Source organism: Pungitius pungitius, chromosome 15, assembly GCF_949316345.1.
Source record: "Pungitius pungitius chromosome 15, fPunPun2.1, whole genome shotgun sequence".
Taxonomy (NCBI): Eukaryota; Metazoa; Chordata; class Actinopteri; order Perciformes; family Gasterosteidae; genus Pungitius; species Pungitius pungitius.
In genome coordinates this window covers 7,560,174-7,581,840 of record NC_084914.1, presented here as the reverse complement: position 1 = coordinate 7,581,840, position 21,667 = coordinate 7,560,174, and positions in this window count along the sequence as shown.

Sequence of the window (21,667 nt, the reverse complement as noted above, 5' to 3'; positions counted from 1 at the left end):
ACAGAAAACTCAGAGTTTCCCTCATTTCAGGGTTAACATACTCAGAGTTTTCACTTAACCTCCTTTCTGAAACAGGCCCCAGGTCCGACTGGCCTCTCTCTAAGTGTCGCTGTGTCCAGCAGGGGGCAGTGTAATCCTTGCATACGCTTGCATAGTACCATCGTTTTCCACGACCATGAGTCATTACTCAGGATGGAAGTAAATTAGTTCAAGGGCTATTACTGCTCTCCACCCATGCATATTAACGTGCTTTTGTCTTTACTACCACGGAGCCACTCAGACGGTTGTCCTTATTATCATATTTGGGGTCTTTTATTAAAATGCTCTGGTTAGACTCCGAAGCGAGGAATATTCAGTCCAAACATGCTCACTATTCAGTGGCGTTCATTTGAAGTGGTTCATGGAAACTAGAACACTGGCTGAGACTGTGTTTGAGGACGGCATTGTTTGATGTGCAGCCTCGACCAAACGCATTTATCACATGGCTCCTGCTGTGTATTTCAAGTCAGAAAAACTGGGATTAATTCCATTACTTACACACACTGTCTCTTGCTCGCTGCGGTCAGCAGTGGTTCGGAACGGTGGAGCATGTGAGAAATGAGGTTAAAACCTCTTTATTCATCTGACCTGGTTGGATTGCAGGAGCCTTTCAGAGATAAGCGGGCCTGATGCTCTTCTCTCTCTCCCCCCCCTCATTTTGTTAACAGAATTCCTAGGTTTCTCTTTGCCCTGCCTCCTTTCCAAAGATTATCTGCAAATGCAGGGCTGCAATCCTCTTTTCCCAGGGCACTTTATCCGAGGTCTGTTATGGACCGAATATTCTCAGTGTGCTGTTGTAGCTGTATGGTTTTATTTTGATGTACAGGTGTCCGCTTGGATATGTTAGTAGCTGGCTCACTCTTCCGCCCCGAGTCCTGACAACACGGAAGAAATGGGTTTAAAGTCCTGGCTTCAGAGAGGTCAAAATATTTACTAAAGTTGTATTCCACCAACTTTACCCATGAAGGTTGGTTCAATGTCATAACGTCTTTTTTTCCAACCTTGGAAAAGAAAAAGACGGATCAGCGCATTCCTGGTGAAAATATTTGTGTGGCGTGAAGGCTGTTGTGTTATTTGCTTAAAATTCCCCACCGGACCGTTCTATCAACCCCAAATTTCCTGTAGTCTCAACACAATTTATGATGCAACACCGGATGACTTAAGCCCACGGATAAGTGCGTCTTTGTCATCAACTTTCAACGGGCGCGAACACGTCTTTTGCTTGAATTCGCACCTCTGGAGGCGAATCGCACCTTTCCCTCGCGTCTGCTGACTTCACACGCTTGCAGCGCGGCCTCCTGAAATGTGCCCCCGTGTCGCGGCTGCAGCACATCGGGAGAAACGGCACCCGGGCCTCATCTGGTTTTAAGGCTCGGAAGACCAAACCATCACGTAGCAAACTGGCAGCATGGGGCCATGGGAACATGTGGGCATGCAGCGGTCGCTAGAGGGGAACCAAAAGGATGCTGACAGTTGCATTGTGGGACGGTTTGGGTATTTGAAGCTTGACACGCTTTTCGTCGTAGATGGTTGAAGGTTTCACGCCGGCAGACCCTCGCTTTTTCTTTTTCTTACGTATCTTTCCATCTCTTCATGGCTTGACGAACACATTTTCATGGATTTATTTTAATGTATATATGTGTGTGCATCTTCCCCTCGTGTCCCCCCCCCCTCGTCCTTGTGAATGCATGCGATTGGAGGAGAATAATCCTTTGAGTGCTTGGTGGGGGGGGGGCTTCTTTGATGTTCGGCGGATACCATTTGAGAGCGCGGTATTAAGCGCGGATTCCCAACTTCTGTCATGGATTCTCCCTCCCCCTCCCACCGCTGTCTTTGCGATTTCGCCGCTGCTCATTTCCTTCTCCTTCTGTAAATGACCTCGCTCATTATATTTCTTCGACCCAATTTCCCTCACTTCCTCCCGGCGGCGGACGTCACAATAAGCGCCCTTGTACTTGTGATTTAGGAGCGGTTAAATCTTCTTCCTGGTTGCGCTACGGTGGCACTCTGACAGGGCCGTTTAGCAGGGTGCTTAGCAAGAGGCCGATAAGACCTTGGCAGCCTCTTGGAATCAATTCGGCCATGCCTTACCCGCTCGGTAAGCCCGCCGTCGCAGAAGGCCCCATCCCCATGCGCCTGTGATTAAGCCGGGTGTGAAGGGCTGAAGCAGACACTCAAAAAAAGAAAATAGGTGAGAAGAAAAAAAAAAAAAAGAAACCGCTGCAGACACGCCACATTGGATGAGCCTTTGGTAGAAGATGTATGCATGTGAATAACAGTGTCCTCCAGGGAAGCTTCTGCTTAATGTTTCATGGACTTCTTTCCTCCTGCGAGATCTGCTGCTGCTGTCTGACTCGAGCGGCGTCCCCTTCCCCCCCCCCCCCCCCCCCCCCCCCCCGCCATCGCGGCTCGACTGACACGGGATATGGATACACGTCACATGTCACTCATATGTCCCGCGTTCATGTGACAACGAGCGCGGATGTACGGACGCACAACATGGAGTCCACGTTCGCTGTGTCACACCCGGCCGTCATGCGTGGCTCACATGGGGCGGGAGAGGCACGTGCACGCCCACACACACGCACAGATGAGATGTGACATGTTGACTAAATACAGGGTAGGATGCACATCATTCAGCCTGCAGTAAAGAATGATCATGCATGACGTGCTCTTTCACAGAAGCGCGTAGCCTAACCTTTCCCCCTCTGATGAATGAGTCACAACTCAGACGCCAAAGGAGACCTTACTCAGTGTTTGGCCTCGACTGAAGCCCAAACCTCATCGTCAGGTCTCAACATACCTGACATCACAATGGAGAGGTTTTCAAATTCATTTGTTTAATTTTTTTCTTCTTCTTCGTTATACATATTGGAGGATGTTACATATTTGAGCACACACGTGTTCATGATCCTAATCCCTGACACACATCCAGTGCAAATGCTTTCACGAATTATATAACACCCACTAGGTTGAATATTAATGTTAATGGATTAAGTCATTTGCAAATTAGAAGTGGACCCCTGGTTAAAAATAAGATAATGCTCTACTTAACATGAGAGGACACAACAATGATGGGTAGTGTGGAAGGTAGAGGGGCCTTAAGTGGGGGGGGGGGGGGGGGCAATGCTTAATGTCCTTTTCCTCCTTTCCAAGTCCCTGCATCTTTGATCCCAACCGCACACCTGTAAACCTGTCCGGAGACCAGCAGCTGGAAAAGTGCTCCCCGCTGCTCCCTTGGTACGGTTTCTCACAAGGTGAAAAACCAGCCCCACTGGTAACAATACTTTACAATATAAGAGCCCCGTAGTAAATGCCATTTTAGTGAAGCTCTAATCCTTGTTCTCTGTTGAAACTGAACTAATTTGATTACCATTCGTGAGAATTGGCTTGTTGCTAGGCAAACCTAATTTGCCGGAAATCTAGACGATGACTGCATGGTCTCATGCGCCTCTGTAACGTGCTAATTAGTATTTAAATTAACATGAATATCTTGTGTTGCTGCCTTTTTGTAATTGTGATTCATAGTGCTTCGAACAAACACGGCAGCGTTATGTAACGCAGCCGGGTGAAAAAGACCCACACAAAAGCCTGAGTTTCTTGAATGCCATTCGACCTCAGACTGGTGATTCATTCCACGCGTGGCCAGTAATCTCCCCTGTGAGGCTAAGGTGAAAAAACATGTTCAACGTCTGGTCCATTCCTTTTTTTTTTCTTCTTTTAAACAAAGAACTCTTCCTCTTTGCGTCGTAGAGCGGCAGCCTGAAGGCCTCCGCACTGACCCCGACTCTAAAAAAGAAACTCGAGGGCCCGCGGGGGGGGGGGGCCCTCTCTCGCTCAGATTGTCGCCATGGTTACACTTAATGGCGGCCCGAGCGACGAGGTCACGGTGATGGTCGTCGCAGTTTGTTCCCGGGGCTTCTGCTTTCGCATCTGGCCCCCCCATCCTCCGCAGCGCGACCTCTGTCACCTCCCCCGGGGAGACACTCGCCAGGTGAGAAGAGCACGCAGCTCCCCCCCCCTGAAGCAAGGTTGGATTTGGCTGATGGGTCTGTCCTTTTTTGGCTCATTTCATATATACAAGGCAGGTTATTTTCTGTGCTCTGACGCAGGATACGGATGGACTAGTTGATTTACAGCATAAGCACCAGAATGGAGACCACATTTCATTGGGTTTAAACATCTATAAGGATCATCAAGTTATTGTTCTACTTAAGGAGCGCCATGAAATGTTCTTCTGTTAGTGATAGATTAATAAACACACTGTTATCTTGTTTCCTTTGGTGATTCAAAGTGAATGGCGCTCTGTTGTGAACAGATTACGTCACATACTTCGGTGCCGGAGTCAGGTGGTTTGAAACAAATATTTTTTTGCAATGCCGACGGTTTTAAAAGCAGTGAAACTTACCGAGGTAGTACCCTTGAAGTAGCGACGCTGCGTGTCAGCGGGGGCACTCCAAGCCTTCCCCGCGGGGGGCCCCCCCCCCCGTTTTGACTCTCCGTTTTCCCGCCTTTTGAGTGAAACACGATAACGTTCACAATACTTAAAGCAAACTTTTCAGGATCACAAAAAACCCGACAAGTTAATTCTTTTTTCTCTTGACGGTAACAAAGGAAGAAACGTGTTTTTTTTTTTTTTTTAGCAGAATGAATACCTCACTTCAAATGTATCCCTAGAGAAACGGAGCCCCTCAGTGCATGCTGAGACCCTCCTAATTAAAGTCCCTCCGTGCCTCTCTGCTTTCAGGGTATGCAGAAGGATGTTCTTACTCCGCTTCCTATTGGATCCTGTTGAAGCCTCATACACACTGTGATGAGGCGGGTTATTTGGTTCTAGGCTGCAGCCGGATGGTGGGAGAGGAGGAGAAGAAGTTTTGTGCTTCCTCCTCTCCAGAGAACGATAAAGCTCGGCAAAATCCTCACGGAACTCGATTGGACATTTCTAGGCACATGTTTGCAACTTTGCCCCGGCAACACAGACGAGGGAGCGAGCTTTGAACATTGGATTCAAGTTGTCGACAGCATCAGGTTGTTGTCGCGTGTGTGGTCCCCGGGGAATTGATGTTCCAACAGCGGACGTCAAAGAAAATGTGCAAATTCACAAGTGACCGTCAGCCAATGTGTCCGTGGGTTAAAAAAAATGGTTAGCGTGGATAATAAACTCAGTTTAGTATGCGTTTAAAATGATCTTGAAGGTCACCGCTTTACAAAGTCACTCGTTAAACCAAAAAACCAGAGGTGTCTGCTGCTGGGAGCAATTAAAGATGTTGATTACCATGAGACTGATTAACTATCCTCCTGTTTAAAGCTGTATAAACTCAAGAGCCTTGGTATTGGACTGCACGTCACCACAGAGAACGTAGCGTCTGTTTTCTGTATGCTTGTAATTTCACGCCGGCGTTTTCCACCGAATCCATGTGCATATGGGACACTGAATACTTGGCCGCTTGTTGGTGTTTGCTACATAAGCACACAAATCTGCAAGTCCACGCGTTTAGGTTGCATTCGTGATCTTTAATGGGCGATGTGCTAACGCACTCCCCCGCAACACACTTGCATCCGCATTGTTTACAAGCTATTAAAGGGTGTAAAGTTCCATCACGAGGGCAAAACCACCACTCTGCAATCACTGCAAACAATCAGCAATTCTAAATGATTTCCTATGGCTTTTGGGAAATTAACAATTATATTTTCATTAATATAAAACAAAGCTTGTCATTAGTAGATGTAATTTTATACTATTAGCTAATTAGAGCTATAGTGTAAACAGGTCACTGTTCCCACTCTAATATATATTCATGATGCAGTGAAAACTGCAGAGTGGGCTCCCACTGAGACGCTTTGCTGTTTGCTGTCCGACAATCGGATCCAGCTGCTTTCACCAAGACACACGGATGCTGTACAATCGCTTTAAGGAGACAAAAGTCTGTCGGGTTAATCTTCCTCCTGGCAGAATTATTATTTCAGCCTTTCGCCTTCGGGGTCGGACTTCATTAAGAACGCTGTTTGAATCTTCTTATCAGGAACGGGCCTATGACGTATTTTAGATCCTTTGGCTATGACTAATTACTGAGTGATCAGTGACTGTGATCGGTCACAGGCCTCGTGTGGGTGTGTGGGTGCCATGCAGCTGAAGTAAAAGGCTATAGACGCGGCCCTGATGCATCATGGGTAGTTAGGACTGCACAGAAGTGGGATGCTCCGCGTCGGAGCAGTTAATGCGCCGGCGGAATCCTTCGGCTTGCTTTCCCGACGTACACCATAAGCAATTTAATTCCTCCAGAGTTACTTTGTACTACAGTCCTATCCACTTGAGAGCCTCGACGTCATTAATCCATTAAATTTTAAATTCCAGAGGATTTTTTAGATCTCCCGCTCCCAGATTAGCAGTTCGGTGCGTTTCTGTGTCAGTTCACTGGGTTGAAATTAATTTCTCGACTAATTTGGTAATTGCACGGCAAAGCTTCTCTGTCCGTGTGGAGGACAGTTGCGTCACGCTGCTGCTGCTGCTGTACTGTGGGCAGGTTTCATGTTGGGGAGGACTGCGGCCATGTTCCCTCTGCAGCACAGGCTTTTTAATACAGGTTTGGCACTAATACAACAGTAGTCTACTCCCAACGCCTCATACATTGGCAAATAACTGGCTCTCCAGATCAAAGGCATTCTCTATTCAACATGTGAAACCCAAATTGTAAAATGTATCACGCTGTGACCGCGAGGAAGCCGGAGTCGTGTGTCGACTGAAACATGATAATTTGCAGCTTTTAACCATTTTCCCTGAATGTCTACTCTAATTGTGAGCACTGTATTATACAGGAGGGGCTTCTCTGAATAAGTGCTTGATTCACTGCTACAGCCTGCCTTGCCCATTATGGATAAGCCTCTCTGACACACTGATGTAGAGGCTACCTCTTTCATATGCTGCCATGTGTGTGTGTGTGTGTGTGTGTGTGTACTCTGTCAATGCGCTCTTAGTTTCTGTGGGTGGTGTGGGCTGTAATGACGGAGGGGGATGATGTGGGCACTTTCCCTCTGTCCCTCACTCCCCTTCCCTCCCACAGTGTGAGTCACTGTGACTCCCCTGGCGCCTCCTCCGCTCTCCCGAGAGGATGCAGACGCACACACGCGCCATCACGCGCGCACACGCAAATGACAGCGCTATGCTGGCACACAGCGGCCGGCCAACGTCCCCGCTGATCACCCACCACGTCTGACATCTCTGCCTCTCAGTTCACGGGGGGGGGGGGGGGGGGGGGGGGGGGGGGGGGGTGGGGGGTGTCACACGAGCACATTACCCAAAAACATGGTGTCTCCTCAGCTGTGGATCCGCTAGCTTGGAGCCTCCCGGGAAAAGAAAAGAATGACAACGCTTGAAATGCACATCGCCGTGTTGTGACACTGACTAGAATTACAGTAAATTGCCAGTTTATTGTGAGGTGTAACGACAGCAGTGCACGTCGCCGTTCCCATGGCGCCAGGCTGCGCTGCCTTCACTCGTACGAGGCCCGTCTGCCTGGCGGAGGCGTGCAGCGCCGTCTCACAAGTGAACATGAGGTGCACCCTGTCGTCACGCTTCACAAACGCACGCACGCACACACACGCACGCACGCACGCACGTACTTGCCTGAGGTGTGAGAGTCGTGATAATGGCGTGTCTTGCAAACCCAGTCATCTCGTGTCACTTCTGACAGACATCGCTCGCCTCCCTTCCCGATGGCGCACACAGACATATGCACAAATATGTGGTTGTTGTCACAGTTGTAACAGAAGGAGAAGCCTGGCAGGGCGTGATGAGCAAACATTACTGTTTGGACGTTTAGGAATATCTTTAAAGTATTGAAGCCACTTTGAGAAGCTTTTAGTTAGACTCTTTCCCTTTTATAGCACAGATCTCTCACAGAAACGGGTACGACATTATGGTTCGAGATGCACCTTTGCTGCCACAATACTGGTATCTGTACCGGGTGTTTGATCAGGAAAGATTAAATGAGAGATCAAATGCATCCTTTTTTTTAGCAGCTTCAGTCTATACGGAAATCATGCCCCCAGCTAACCTGTTTGGGAGAGTTTTAAGCCACGGTTGTGCGAGAAAGAACATCTGTGTGTGTGTGTCCAGTATATTTGTAAGTGAATCAATGTTCAAGTATTTCACTCCGCCGCCAGCTGATGCTTAAAGTAAAGAGGGTTAGCCAAGAAGCAATGCTTGTTTTAGAAAAACAGCACCAGGCTTTATGTTTAGTTTGTTACATATGATCAAAAATAAAGGAAATATTTTCAATTTTTGAAATGTAATGGGATTATTAAGGAGTCTTATCTGTACTCAAATGTAAGTAATTGTACTCTGACTGAACAGTGTAATTAGTGTTTTATCATCTGTTACTCACATCATAATCTGAAATCTTGGGGTGCTTTTCTAAGCTGCCGTTTGTGACGGTGCCTGGTGTTGTGCAGTTGTTTAGAACAGTGTTTTTCTCTCGACATCATCCCTGGTCACCCTTAATCCGGTGACTGCAGCTGTACACACAATGGGTAATCCCAAAATGACTCAATTGTGTGTGGATATAAAGACGCACGTTGGCCATGAAGAGGAGCTTAAGGGGACTGTTGTTGTGTTTTCAGCGTGAATGGATTGAATGCCACCAAATGTTCACCTGCCATGCTAATACTTGGATGGGTACCAACGTGGCTCCTGCTGCCACTACCAGAGAAGGAACTTAAAAGAGTTATCCCAACTGGAGTTGCTGGATAACAGACTAATGTGCTGTCTGGTTATAAAACATCACATGGCAAACACCGGCTTTCCCTCAAAAGCGGAGGTGCTTTTAACCCGGTCGATGCCCTCTGCAGAATGTTTGACCGAAGAACAAATTAGAATATTCAAGGGATAGCTTTTTATGAGGGGCCGTTTAGGACTTAACTACTGAGACACTCTCACACACACTACTGAGACACTCAACACTCTCACACACACTACTGAGACACTCACACACACTACTAAGACACTCTCACACACTCTACTGAGACACTCAACACTCACACACACTACTGAGACACACCCACACACACTACTGAGACACTCTCACACACACTACTGAGACACACCCACACACACTACTGAGACACTCTCACACACACTACTGAGACGCTCTCACACACTCTACTGAGACACTCAACACTCACACACACTACTGAGACACACTCACACACACTACTGAGACACTCTCACACACACTACTGAGACACTCTCACACACACTACTGAGACACTCTCACACACACTACTGAGACACTCTCACACACACTACTGAGACACTCTCACACACACTACTGAGACACTCTCACACACACTACTGAGACACTCTCACACACACTATTGAGACACTCTCATATACACTATTGAGACACTCTCATACACACTATTGAGACACTCTCATACACACTATTGAGACACTCTCATACACACTATTGAGACACTCTCATACACACTATTGAGACCCTCAGACAGCATCTCACTATACAACATGAGAGCATCTCACTATACAATGTGAGAGAATCTCAGTATACAGTGTGAGAGCATCTCAGTATACAGTGTGAGAGAATCTTAGTATACAGTGTGAGAGAATCTCAGTTACACCGGAAGGCATCTCAGTTACACCGGAAGGCGGAAGCAAAGAGCGCTGATTTTGAACAGCGCAATGCGCCAATCATACGCGCCCTTCCTTCAAATGCCTTGAAGTCCGAGCTTGCCCGTCCAAATTTATAAATACTACCATAATCAAGGGACGGAATGTCATTTTAGGACGTTTTCAGGCGAGAAATTAGGTGTTTAAGCAACATTTCGGCGGTCGGTTTGTTAACATTCAGCCATCGTAAAAAATTCCATGGAGGATGTCGGAGACGTGAGGCGTAGTTAACGGGACCACCTGATGCCCTCAGCACGGGGCGGTCAGCCTCATCTCACGCCGCAGACAGCAGCCTGTTCTCGGCCAGACTTCTGTTAAATTGACTTAAATTGACACCTACTACTAGGGGGATGTTGGACCGTCCTGATTTGCAATGCCCTGACGCGTATTTGTCCTCCTTTTTTTGGAGTTGCGCTGTGAAAACTGTCGCCCCCCCCCCTCTCTGGCCGTAACGTCCGCGCCACCCCCGCTAACCTGAAACGACTTTGACACCCCTGATTTAGAGCCTCACGAAATATTGTCCTTTTTTATGGTGTTAAGGATATGGTCACCCTACATTGTATCTACTTTTCCGTAGCGGAGACACGAGTGGATCTTACAATAGAAATATTCATTAATTAATATTTGGATTTTAATGTATTATTTAATCGATTATTATCCTTCGCTTTGAAGCTGATGCCCTGCTGCCGGTTTCCATGACGGTCTCCCCACAAGACCTTTAATAAAAGACACGATTAGTTTTATTCCACAATGATAGACAGTACAATAAGCGCGCACACTATGGATACAGTCTAGTTTACGTATAGTTTATTAAGGTTATGAATTTAAACTCTGCTCGCAAAATAGCCATTAAACAAACACCAGTCTCAGATTAGAGGTTATGAACACTCATCCTAGTATTACTATCGTATATATAACCGCTACGGAAAAGTGGATCGAAGCGGAGCATTTCACGGATGTCTGGCCGAGAACAGGCTGCTGTCTGCGGCGTGAGATGAGGCTGACCGCCCCGTGCTGAGGGCATCAGGTGGTCCCGTTAACTACGCCTGACGTCTCCGACGTCCTCCATGGATATTTTTACGATGGCTGAATGTTAACAAACCGACCGCAGAAATGTTGCTTAAACACCTAATTTCTCGCCTGAAAACGTCCTAAAATGACATTCCGTCCCTTAAATATGGTAGTATTTATAAACTTGGACGGGCGACCGCAGACTTCAAGGCATTTGAAGGAAGGGCGCGTATGATTGGCGCATTGCGCTGTTCAAAATCAGCGCTCTTTGCTTCCGCCTTCCGGTGTAACTGAGATGCCTTCCGGTGTAACTGAGATTCTCTCACACTGTATACTGAGATGCTCTCACACTGTATACTGAGATTCTCTCACATTGTATAGTGAGATGCTCTCATGTTGTATAGTGAGATGCTGTCTGAGTGTCTCAATAGTGTGTATGAGAGTGTCTCAATAGTGTGTATGAGAGTGTCTCAGTAGTGTGTGTGAGAGTGTCTCAATAGTGTGTATGAGAGTGTCTCAATAGTGTGTGTGTGAGAGTGTCTCAGTAGTGTGTGTGAGAGTGTCTCAGTAGTGTGTGTGAGAGTGTCTCAGTAGTGTGTGTGAGAGTGTCTCAGTAGTGTGTGTGAGAGTGTCTCAGTAGTTAAGTCCTAAACGGCCCCTCATAGCTTTTGCTTGCTGGTTGTGCGCTAGGGGAAAAAAATCCTGTATATCCTGTAATATCACAGTGATGTCCCGTTTCCAGAGGGCCAGCAGGCACCGGAGCGGAGGCTCAACCACAGGCTGTCTGTGCAGAAAGCCTATTTGTGTGTCTGCATGCAGCCACTGACCGTGCTCGCATGTGTCGGGGCTCGACGCGGCCTCTGTTCCCCGCCGCGGCGCTTCGCTGGATTCTCTGCACTGGCTGAGATAATGAACAGCCCAACCCAAGGGGGGCAATTAGCCCGTTAATGTCTAATCTGAGTGGAAATCCTGAGGAGGAGTGAGTGCTGCCGCGCCAAAGGCCGCGGCAGCCTCTGAGGCTGGCGCAGCGGCACACAAAAATGATCAAACCCAAAACGCAGGCCCTCTGTCTGACATCACTTGGATCTCTCCGCCGTACGAGGAACACCAAACCCTGCAATGCATTTGGGATTTGCTGTCTGAAGAATTTTTTCTTTTTTTTGTCTTTTTTTTTTTCCCCACACGCTGCACCCTCTTCAGATTCCTACTGCTTTTTTTTTAAACACTGGAAGCCGGGCGATTACCTTGAGGTGTTGAATCGGGCAGCTTTTTGTCTGGAAACCCTCCTGACACAGCAATCAGGCAAAGAGGCAGCGCGGACGCTTGGGAGTGGAATCAGAAATAGAATATTGAGTTTGTAGGATTTTAAAATGCGCCTCTCAAACAATATGCCGCCGACCCTCTTTGATATGGAAAACCTCTACTACTCCTCCTTCATGAATTACATTATTTCCCCTGTCTGTACAGTTGAATAGCCCGGGGCACAGGGCCCTCATTACATGAGCTGTACATATTAGAGAAAAGCCTCCTTGTGCCTCTTTTATATGGACTTCATGCTTTGGGCTATATTCATTTTCTCCCGTCTGTGCTGTTCAATGATTCCCTACCTGAGTAGACAAGGTGATATACAGTATAGGTTATTGGGTGGTCTGAAGGTTATATAAATATAAAGAATTAGTGTCATTAATTGCTGTAAGTCAAATAACCGCTGTCTGCGTTTCTGAACACCTCCACTTTTTAAAAAGCAATGATATCTTTGTTAACGTTTTTGTCTTCATTGTTTCATTTGATTGAATTAGATTAAATAGCTGCAGCAGTGTCAAAGGATGAATGCAGATGTTTGCTGTCAAAGAGTATATATATAGTCAGGACTGAGGCGATACGCTGACAACCTGTCCCTGTGATATTTGCATTCAGGATTTGTTAGATCAAAAGATTGAAAGTGAATCAAAATGCTTCCAACCTCGGATCTTTTAAAAGCACCTTTTTTAAACAAGCATTAAAACCAACCGTGATGGTGGAAAATAGGAAAACAACAAGGAAATACTATGACCTTTTTATGTCCAACTTGAGCTTTGTCTGCTGTTTAATGCTGGGCAGGTAGAACTTTTCCGTTTTTTTTGGTTAAAACACCAGCACTGAGAGTGGTGAGACTGAATCAAAAAAGCAAAGATCCAAGCCATAAAACTACAAAGCCAACAAATGACGACATATGTGAAGAGTTTCCTGTCAATACAATCGATCCATTCTTTATATAAAATATTGATTAGAGCCACTTTAAAGGCATTACAGTCATTTATTGGCTTGAACCAGCGTTAAAGCCAATAATCATTAAAGGCAGTCAAAGTGGATATTTAAGTTTTCACACACTGTTCATCGACCCACTTGATGAAGTGAGGGATCCTCATGTGTGATCCATTTAAAGAATGCATAGAAGTTCTGTATATGAATTTCAGTTTTACAAAGTTACATGCAATAGGACCCCATCTTCCAGATTCAACTGACCTGTAGTGCTTTTTTTTATTTGATGATTTACTTTGCACCTGGTTCTTGTTGTTAAAGCTTTTGCCCTCTTAGCAGCCCGTGAGCTTTCTGCAGGTCTCAGCTGAAGCTCTTTTTGCTCCCCCCCCCCCATGGAGACTAAAGATGTGATCGGTGCTTCTGCCGTCAGGGCCCCCACCGGCTCTTTAGCCTGAGGAACTCGCTGTCAGAGCAAATATCATGTTTCAAATCACTTCTTATTCTATGTTTTATGGGGATGCCTCTTTGCTATCTTCCATTTCTTGTTCCCTTTATTGGGTTCTTTGCCATTTACACTTACAGTGTCACCAAACATTGTCCTCTCTTTTGTTTTGGAGAGCATTATTCCATGAAATGGCAGCATCGCTCATTCTTTGCATGCAATGTGCGATGCGATGCACAGTTATCGCTACGCAATATGGCGCACATGAAATGAATTTTGGTTACAGGAGATTCAGGGGGGGGCTTTTTCATGATTTGGTTGAGGTGGGCAGAAGGCTTTCGGAGGCAGCGTGGGGACGGGGCTCCGGCCTGCGACTCTCTGGAGTCACTGGCGGCCAGAGAGCGTACGGCGAGCTCCTGCTCTGTTTTGTGCAGCCTTTAATTAGCGCAGCGGCCCAAACGAGGTTACTGCGGCGATGGAAAGCAAAATCAAATGAAACCGAGCAGGAAAGTGAGAAGTGGTGTGTGTGTGTGTGTATGTGTGTGTGCGCGCATGAATTGGGTGATGTGGGGCAGCGGTGTGGGGGGGGGCGCTTGGGTATCCTGCGAGCACAACACGTTATGTAATTCATTGCTTGGTTATGTAACAGATCAATAGTGTAACTATATGAGAACTCCAGGTCCCCCCCCCCCCCCCCCCCACACCTCTCTATCCGTACGCTCACATGCTAATCATTGTTCTCCTCTGAAGTTCACAGCTAATTGTTTCTCAGGAGAGGTGCCTTGGCATCCTCTGCTGCTCCTGCTGTGGAAACAGAGATAGTGTTGCATGCCGTGTTGTCAGACACACACACACACACACACACACACACACACACAGGAAGAACGGCGCTGCTTCATTAGACGGGTTTCCTCCGGTGCTTTTTAACATTAAAGAGACGGTTCACAGTGCATTTTCCGAAGTGACTTGCAGAAGCCTCACGTCTGACCTTATGAAGTCGAACTACAGCAGGCATGTCTACTCGGAGAATCACGAGTCATCTGCGCTCCTTTTGAAAAGACATGAAATATCAGAATCCAAAAGGGAAACATTCATATTTCATACTTTTTTTTTTTCCCCTTTTCTTTCATGATTGCGCGCTTTACCCAGCTAGCAGGAAATATGTGGGCCAGCGGAGTGAAAGCAGATTTTCTCGCTCCGCAGCAGGCGGCCAACCCGACTCCTCGTCGCTTTTGCTATTTCGGTTCCACATCAGCCCCGAGTGGGCGGGACGGCAGGTCTTTAGCGGGTCTTGGTTTGCCCTCTTTTGGCACGTTGCTCAGAACGCCAGCCACCTTCAGCTGCCTGTCTGTGGCAAACAAGAAGAGAACAGAATGAGGAAGATGAGTTGAAAGCAGGAAATATATGTGCAAATAAAAAGAAAAAGGTTTTAAATTCTCCAGATTGACGATGTTCAAGGTGCGCAGAGGTAATTCAGTGGAGCACTGTAATAATGAATTTGAAAATAACTTTTTACGTTATTTTTAGTGCTCTAATTTGGAATAACTTTCATCCAAAAGTCTACAATAACAAAAGAGCACTATCCACTTTTGAATGCTGCTAGAACCCAGCTGAGCGGAGCCCAATGGAGAATTGGCATTTCACTTCAACTGAATGTCTGCATATGTGTCAAAGCCAACACCCGGCACTGGGGAACCCTACATGACACCCGTCAAGACTGGGAAATGGCTATTCTGTGTTTTCCAACTCCCGCCGCTCCATCAGGACGGCCCTGTTACTTCTCTCACTGTAGAGAGAGAGAAGGTCACAGCGTCCCCTTTTTCCTTAAATCTACATTCCAGTCACCCCCCTTCGCTTGTCTTATTTCGGCCCTTTTATTCTGTCCTCTTTTTCATTCTTTATGTTATTGGCCTGCTTCTTCTTCCCAGCTCAGCTGCTCTGGGATTGCTTCTCATCATTCCAACATCAAAATATCTCCTCCTCACTGTTGCCCCTGTGTTTCCCTCATCTCAACTATGTAATATTAAAGACTGAGGGCACAGCCCCGCTGTTCCGACGAGTGCTGTTTTTTGCGGCGGAGGAAAAAAACAAAACAAACCCAGAGCAGGAGGGGGAAAGCGATGTCACCCACAGCGGAGCCGGCGAGATGAATGCACTCTGACTAAATCTCCCCTTTAGCCACTTATTATTATTCAGAAAATCCAGAACCCTGCTCGACTGCAGCTCGAAACCTGCATATGGAATATGAAGGATGCATTTGTGGATGGCCAACAAAAGGCAGGACTGATAACAAGAAACCTATTTTGATTGATTTCATTTCTAGTGCTCGCATGCCATACAACAATGTAGGAGACTATTCTCAGGTCATTGGATTTCATGTTTGTACTTGGGTAACCAACTGTGTTTTGGGAGTAAATAAACCACTCTAATTCAGCCGATATAAAGAACACAATGGGGGACTGGCTGCTGGGTGAGAAAAACCCACTTTTATTATTGGTCCCTCTGTAGTGCGGCCCGTCAATGACTCCGCATAGCAGCGCACGTGCAATTAACACAGGACAGATGGTCCAAGTTCACAGCAAATCACTGCCAGGAATGAAGGGATGGGGAGGGAAGCCCGCATTGCCCCGGAGGCCGACCATGGCTTCCCCGTCACCGATGCCTGGTTCAATTTGACTTGTTTGATCAGGTGACACCGTGCAAAGTGTATCCACTTTGAAATTGAAATGCATGCCAGAGAGTGCTTACAGCACCCCTCTGTGTTTTGTTACACAGGTGGAGCCGCATTACCAAATCCATAATATTATGTTGCTCTCATACATTATGCATGTGACACGCCATTAGTGAAGACAGGTAGGGTTAGGACCAGGGGAGTTTGTAATGAATTTTTCAAATGATGGGAAGGTTTGCATTCACGGGCGTTTTGTTTGTTCTCGAAAATTGGTTAAGATTAAGGTTCGTGGTCGTGGTGTGCCTGTACCTGCTAATACTGTTATAAAGAAGAGGAAAACATCAGGTCATGGTATGTGTGCCGTGATCTCTGTATTTGGATAACTGAATTAATCTCATTCGCAGTAATCCCGACCGTGTTTGGCAATTTCAATGCCAAATGAAAAGAAAAAATGTCATGCGGACGTGTTTCGACACAAAGCGTTGCCTCACATTGTGTTCGATCAATCTACGAACCCGACGGATTAGCACCCGGCTTCCAGGGTAGCAGGCGGGTGCTCGTTGTTTACCAGCTCAATAAGCAACTTGGGATGCGAGACTGGAGCGTGTGTGTGTGTGTGTGTGTGTGTGTGTGTGTGTGTGATCGGGTTGTTTCACAAGCAGACTGTTTAGAAGCTCATTTGAAACCAATAAGGACTCAATAATCGTCAGAAGGTGGGTCCCGACTTAGAATTGCTGCAGTTTCAACAGATGGAAAAATCATCAAGATTGAAACAGCTCATCTCGTGAGAAACATACCTGCAAACACAGCCTTCATCCTTTTTGAAACCATGTTTTGGAAATAGTTAAGTCCCGACTAAATCATTCCAACCAATGGACGTTAAATCCTTAGAGCCATGTTGTATGGCTGAAAAAGCAAATATCATTATTATTTGACAGAGCTTTGTTCATTTCATTCACAAGTAAAACAAGGAAAACAGTTTAAAAAAGCTCTAAATTGGATTTAATCAGAATAATAGACTGCTGTGCAACAACATAGAAAACAAGTTCAGTGGTTTATTAATGCAAATTTATTTCAAGACTAACTGCGTGATAAATATTTGATATTGCCCTGCCATTGGCAGCTGAACCAAAAACTTAATTACAGACTCCGTCAGTCATAGATTTGTTCTACGTGATAATAGTGTATCCCGCTCCTTCCTCCAACATTGAAGAAGACATCACAGCTTATGAATCGGTTTCTCCATTTGCTGCAGACGGGTCGTATTCCACCAGAGGCTGCAGTGTAAAATCCAACAGCCTTCACCAAGCAAAAGAATATTTATACCTCTCCCTGTGCTGAGCAGCCGTGATTACAGCTGAATTGTTGAGATAATGACCTTGCTTCGGGTACAAAATATTAATTAGAGGTTGCTGTGCTTATGAGTCAGTTGTGGTCGTTATGCAACCCGGGGGTCGAGCAGAAAAGCCTACAGTTTGGATGTGAATTCACCCCCCCCCCCCCCCCCCCCTAAAAAAAAATCGAATCCGCGATGTCGGCCTTTGTGTGAAGCCGCTGGAAGAGCAACGATGTCATTATTAGTTTGTGAGTTTTCTTTGCGACTATTCATCAACGGCGTAAAAAGCCGCGAGTTGAAAAATCCATTCGGTAATAAAAAGAAGTCCATTCATTGGCACTTTTAATAGCGAGCTCTATCATGCTGATGATTTCCTTCAGCACCTGCAGTCACACAGGAAGCCGTCTGCAGGGGAGGCGTTGGAGTAGATAACATTATGAGCCTCCTTGCTAATGAACTCTTTCTACTTCCCGAGCCAAAGCCCCCCCTCCCCCTCCCTCTCCCTCTCCCCCTCCCTCTCCCGCTCCCTATCTTCGGGGGCCCCTCCCCGTGCTTGGCGGCCTGATTTGTATTCAGGTGGCTTCCTCCCCCTCCCCGGTGTGTGACTCTGCAGAGCAGGTGTCCGTGGCCGTGGCTCAGACAATGATAGGCCGCTGATAAGCTGCCTCGCACAGACATGATGGATAGGCACCGGCGCTGTGTTTTCCACCGAGGAGAATGACACGTTTTCAGATGGTCTTTCGCAGTTCTGGAAGGTCGTTCAAATGCAAGGGGGACAAAAACTTGCAGATCCCCATGGCGGGGCCATGTATGCAAACACACACACAGCGCTGTGCGATTCGGGTACCTTGAATTTGAGTTAAATTTGCACGTAGATTAAATTCATGGCGTCAATCGTTCACACATGAAATTCTGATGGTATTGATGCTCGAGTCGCTTCCTCGCTGAGATTTTTCGATGAGAAGATTCCAACCACACTTGTGTCTTTAGGATTTAGGACAAAGCTACAGCCAGCCAGCTTAGCTGAGCACTAAGGGTGGAAAATGGGGACAAACATCCAGCCTCACTGGCACAAATGATGCTTTTTATACTTCAATTTGTGTTGTATTAAAAATAGACTTATGCTCCAGGAGGTGTTTTGGAGGTGGATTTTGGCTAGCTGCTTCCCCCCTTTTTCAAGTCTTTGTGCCAAGCTAAGTTAAAAGCTGCTAGTTCTCCTTTCATATTTATTGTGCAGACATGAGAGGGATATCGATCCTCTCAACACTCAAAAAGTGAACTAGCACGGTTTCTCCAAATGTTAAACTATTCCAAATTAGTTCTGCCTTGATTCTTGTTATTTCTCCTTCTGTTCCCTCTTCATTGAATGCACTTATTGTAGGTCGCTTCGGATAAAGGCGTCATCTAAATGGAAAATGGGCATATGATGTGAACAGACATTAACGTTAAATAACTTAGATTTAGTGTAAATATCTGTGTTTAGGGCCCTGCCTGCAGGCTCCAGTCCTGTGCCTTTGGTTTCTTGGTCTTCGATACATTTAGATCACAGACTGTAGTTTTTTTTTTTGGGCTCTCTGAAAGCGCGTCGTTCAGCACATTGTTATCTTCTTAACATTTGTCAGACTTCTAGACAGATCCCACGGGTCGAAGCGATCCGATACTCCTCAAGTAAACCGTTACGTATGTGAGGATGTTGTAGGCGCCTGGCATCCGCAGGATACCAGGGCGATTATCTCCTATAATCTTTAATAACGTCCCAGGGAAGGAAGATAGACTCCAATAAGCTGCATCTGCTGTAACTTGCCCTGGCTGAGCGAGGGGAGCGGAGCAGGGAGGGAGACACGTATGTAGTGTTTGCCTGTATAGTTGCATGTGTAGCTTCGCTGATGCAATGTATCTCCCAACCTTGGTGTAACCTCTTATGGTGCTGATTATTTCGCAGTTGAATAGGGTATATCAAAAAAATTAACTTGTATGGGGTCATTAATCCAGCTCATCTTTTTTTATTTAGTAAGTCATTATAGTAAGAATCATTATTTATTTTCATCTAAATTCCAAAAAAACAAACTAACTTTGTGACTCAGCTCGTTTGTATCTTAAGTTTCTTTACAGAATGACGCCCCGGGGTTTTTCCCCTTCCTGCTGAGCTGCAGCGTTAATGTCTCTGTGTGCATCAGGGTGTGTAATTGTAAAACAACTCCATGTAAATAAAGAGAGCCAAAGCAACGGCACTTGGGCGCCCAGATGGGGACCCGATCGGCTCGGACGCGCAAACATCTGGCCTTTACCGAGCGTCCCTGTCTAGTCTTTTCTTCTCTGTTTGGACCTTTTTAGATGGATCACGTGTTTGAGTCTGAGCCTCTACATCAGAATGCACGAATAGGTACGGGTTCACAACAACAACAACTCGTTTTAGCTTTTTTTAGGCAAGCTGGGAAGAAATAGCCACTGGGTCGCATGACATCATCTGCTTGTGGCGGGAATAGAAACAATCAACAATAAGCACCAGGCCGGCGGCGTTGATCATGCTGTTAGCAGGTGTCGTTTTCCGGGTGACGGCGAGGTTTTCAGCCACAGCGATGAGCTCACGTTTCTCCGCCTGGGATCGTGGGCGAGGACTCACGGTGGCCCTGGCTGCTCCATGTCCGCTGCGAATCCACGAAGGATATTTGTGTTGACAGCCCTGCTTCTCCCACCAAGCCCGGGAGGAGGATCACACAACTTGTCACTCAGATTGATGTCTCCCCCGACGGCACGAGTTAAAAGGAAAGGAGAAGGTAATGAAGAGAGGACGGAGGAAGGAGCCGGCTCCCAGGGTTGCAGAGGTATAAAGATAATCTCTCGCCACAGCATCACTGCTATTCAGTTCATCATATTGACATTCGCGGACCTACACAAACCACAGCGTGTTGCACCCAGAGCAACGTTGCGCGGAGCAAAAGCCGCTCCGTTTCTCCTGGGATTGGTTGAATCTGTCTTTTGATGTGCAGCCCCGTCGCAGGAGAGGAGAGAAAAAGCACGCAGGGAACAATACAGATCGAATGAAAAGGAAATCAAAAGATACAATGTAATGTCACACGTGTGACCTCGCGGGATATTGTTGCGACATGGTGAGCCGGGCGAGAGCGCCGAGTGACTGGAACTGTCGTCCAGGCCCATCATGGCCCGAATGGGATGTCGTTTGCTCCTCCGTACCCACAGGTGCGTCATCCAACCGCGAACCGAGCGGGAGTCTTCCACCTCTGCGTGCCTTTTTGATATCAGAGATGATTTGTTTTCACGTGGCCGGGGCCCCCGCATGGTGCAACAGGCCATTTTTGTTACGCGGCGAAGTGACATAATGATGAGAGGAAATGTAATCTAATTTCCACTGTCATCGACCGGACAGATTGTTCAAAGGGAGCAATAAAGAATCTCCTCCCCCCCCCCCCCCCGCAGCGTCTTCTCGTCCTCATTCTCAGTTGTGTCCTTCTCCTGCTCCCTGCATATCGCTGCCCTATTCATTCCTTGAAGAATGCTTTGGAAACCGTGCAAATGAGAACAAGTGAACAAATGAATGTTTCATGAATTGCGTTTATGATGAGGAAATGCAAATGAGGATGAGTGAACGAATGAATGTTTAATGAACGCTTGTTTAATGAAAAGGACTTATTAACTAGAGCGCTGAGTTAGCAGTGCGCCGCAGCCCAGGCCCACCACGCATGAAAGGCTCACATTTGTATTTTGGCAAGGTGGTGATACAACACATTTAGATGAACAAGCGCCCGCTAATCAGTCAGACCTGATTGACAGGACAGGGACATATTGAATTAGCATTTAACTGTCGCTTTCCCGTGCCTGCCTCTTTGTTTTGGGTAATACTGAACAAACAGACAATCGGATAAAGGAAATTGGTTGAACCGTGCCAATCAAGCTCCATTTTCCTCTGCTTCTGGGGCTGATCTCCGAATGGAGGCCTCACCCTTGAGGGGGATACATCATTCACCTCATTAGAGGTTGTTGTCATATTTTTCCCACATCCCACACACAGGATGGTAGAGTAATGTTTCATTTTGCCCTCAAGTCCTCTTAAATGTGCTAGGGAGAGTGAGAAGTTGGGGCGTGGGTATCAAGTGTGTCAGTTTGTGTGTTTTTTTTTTTTTTTTTGCGAAGGCGGAGGTATTGAGTCGCTTGTGGACGCCTTTTATGTGAGTGCAACCCGGGGTGTGAGTGTTTACTTCTGCTCGAAAGTAATTGTAATGTTTA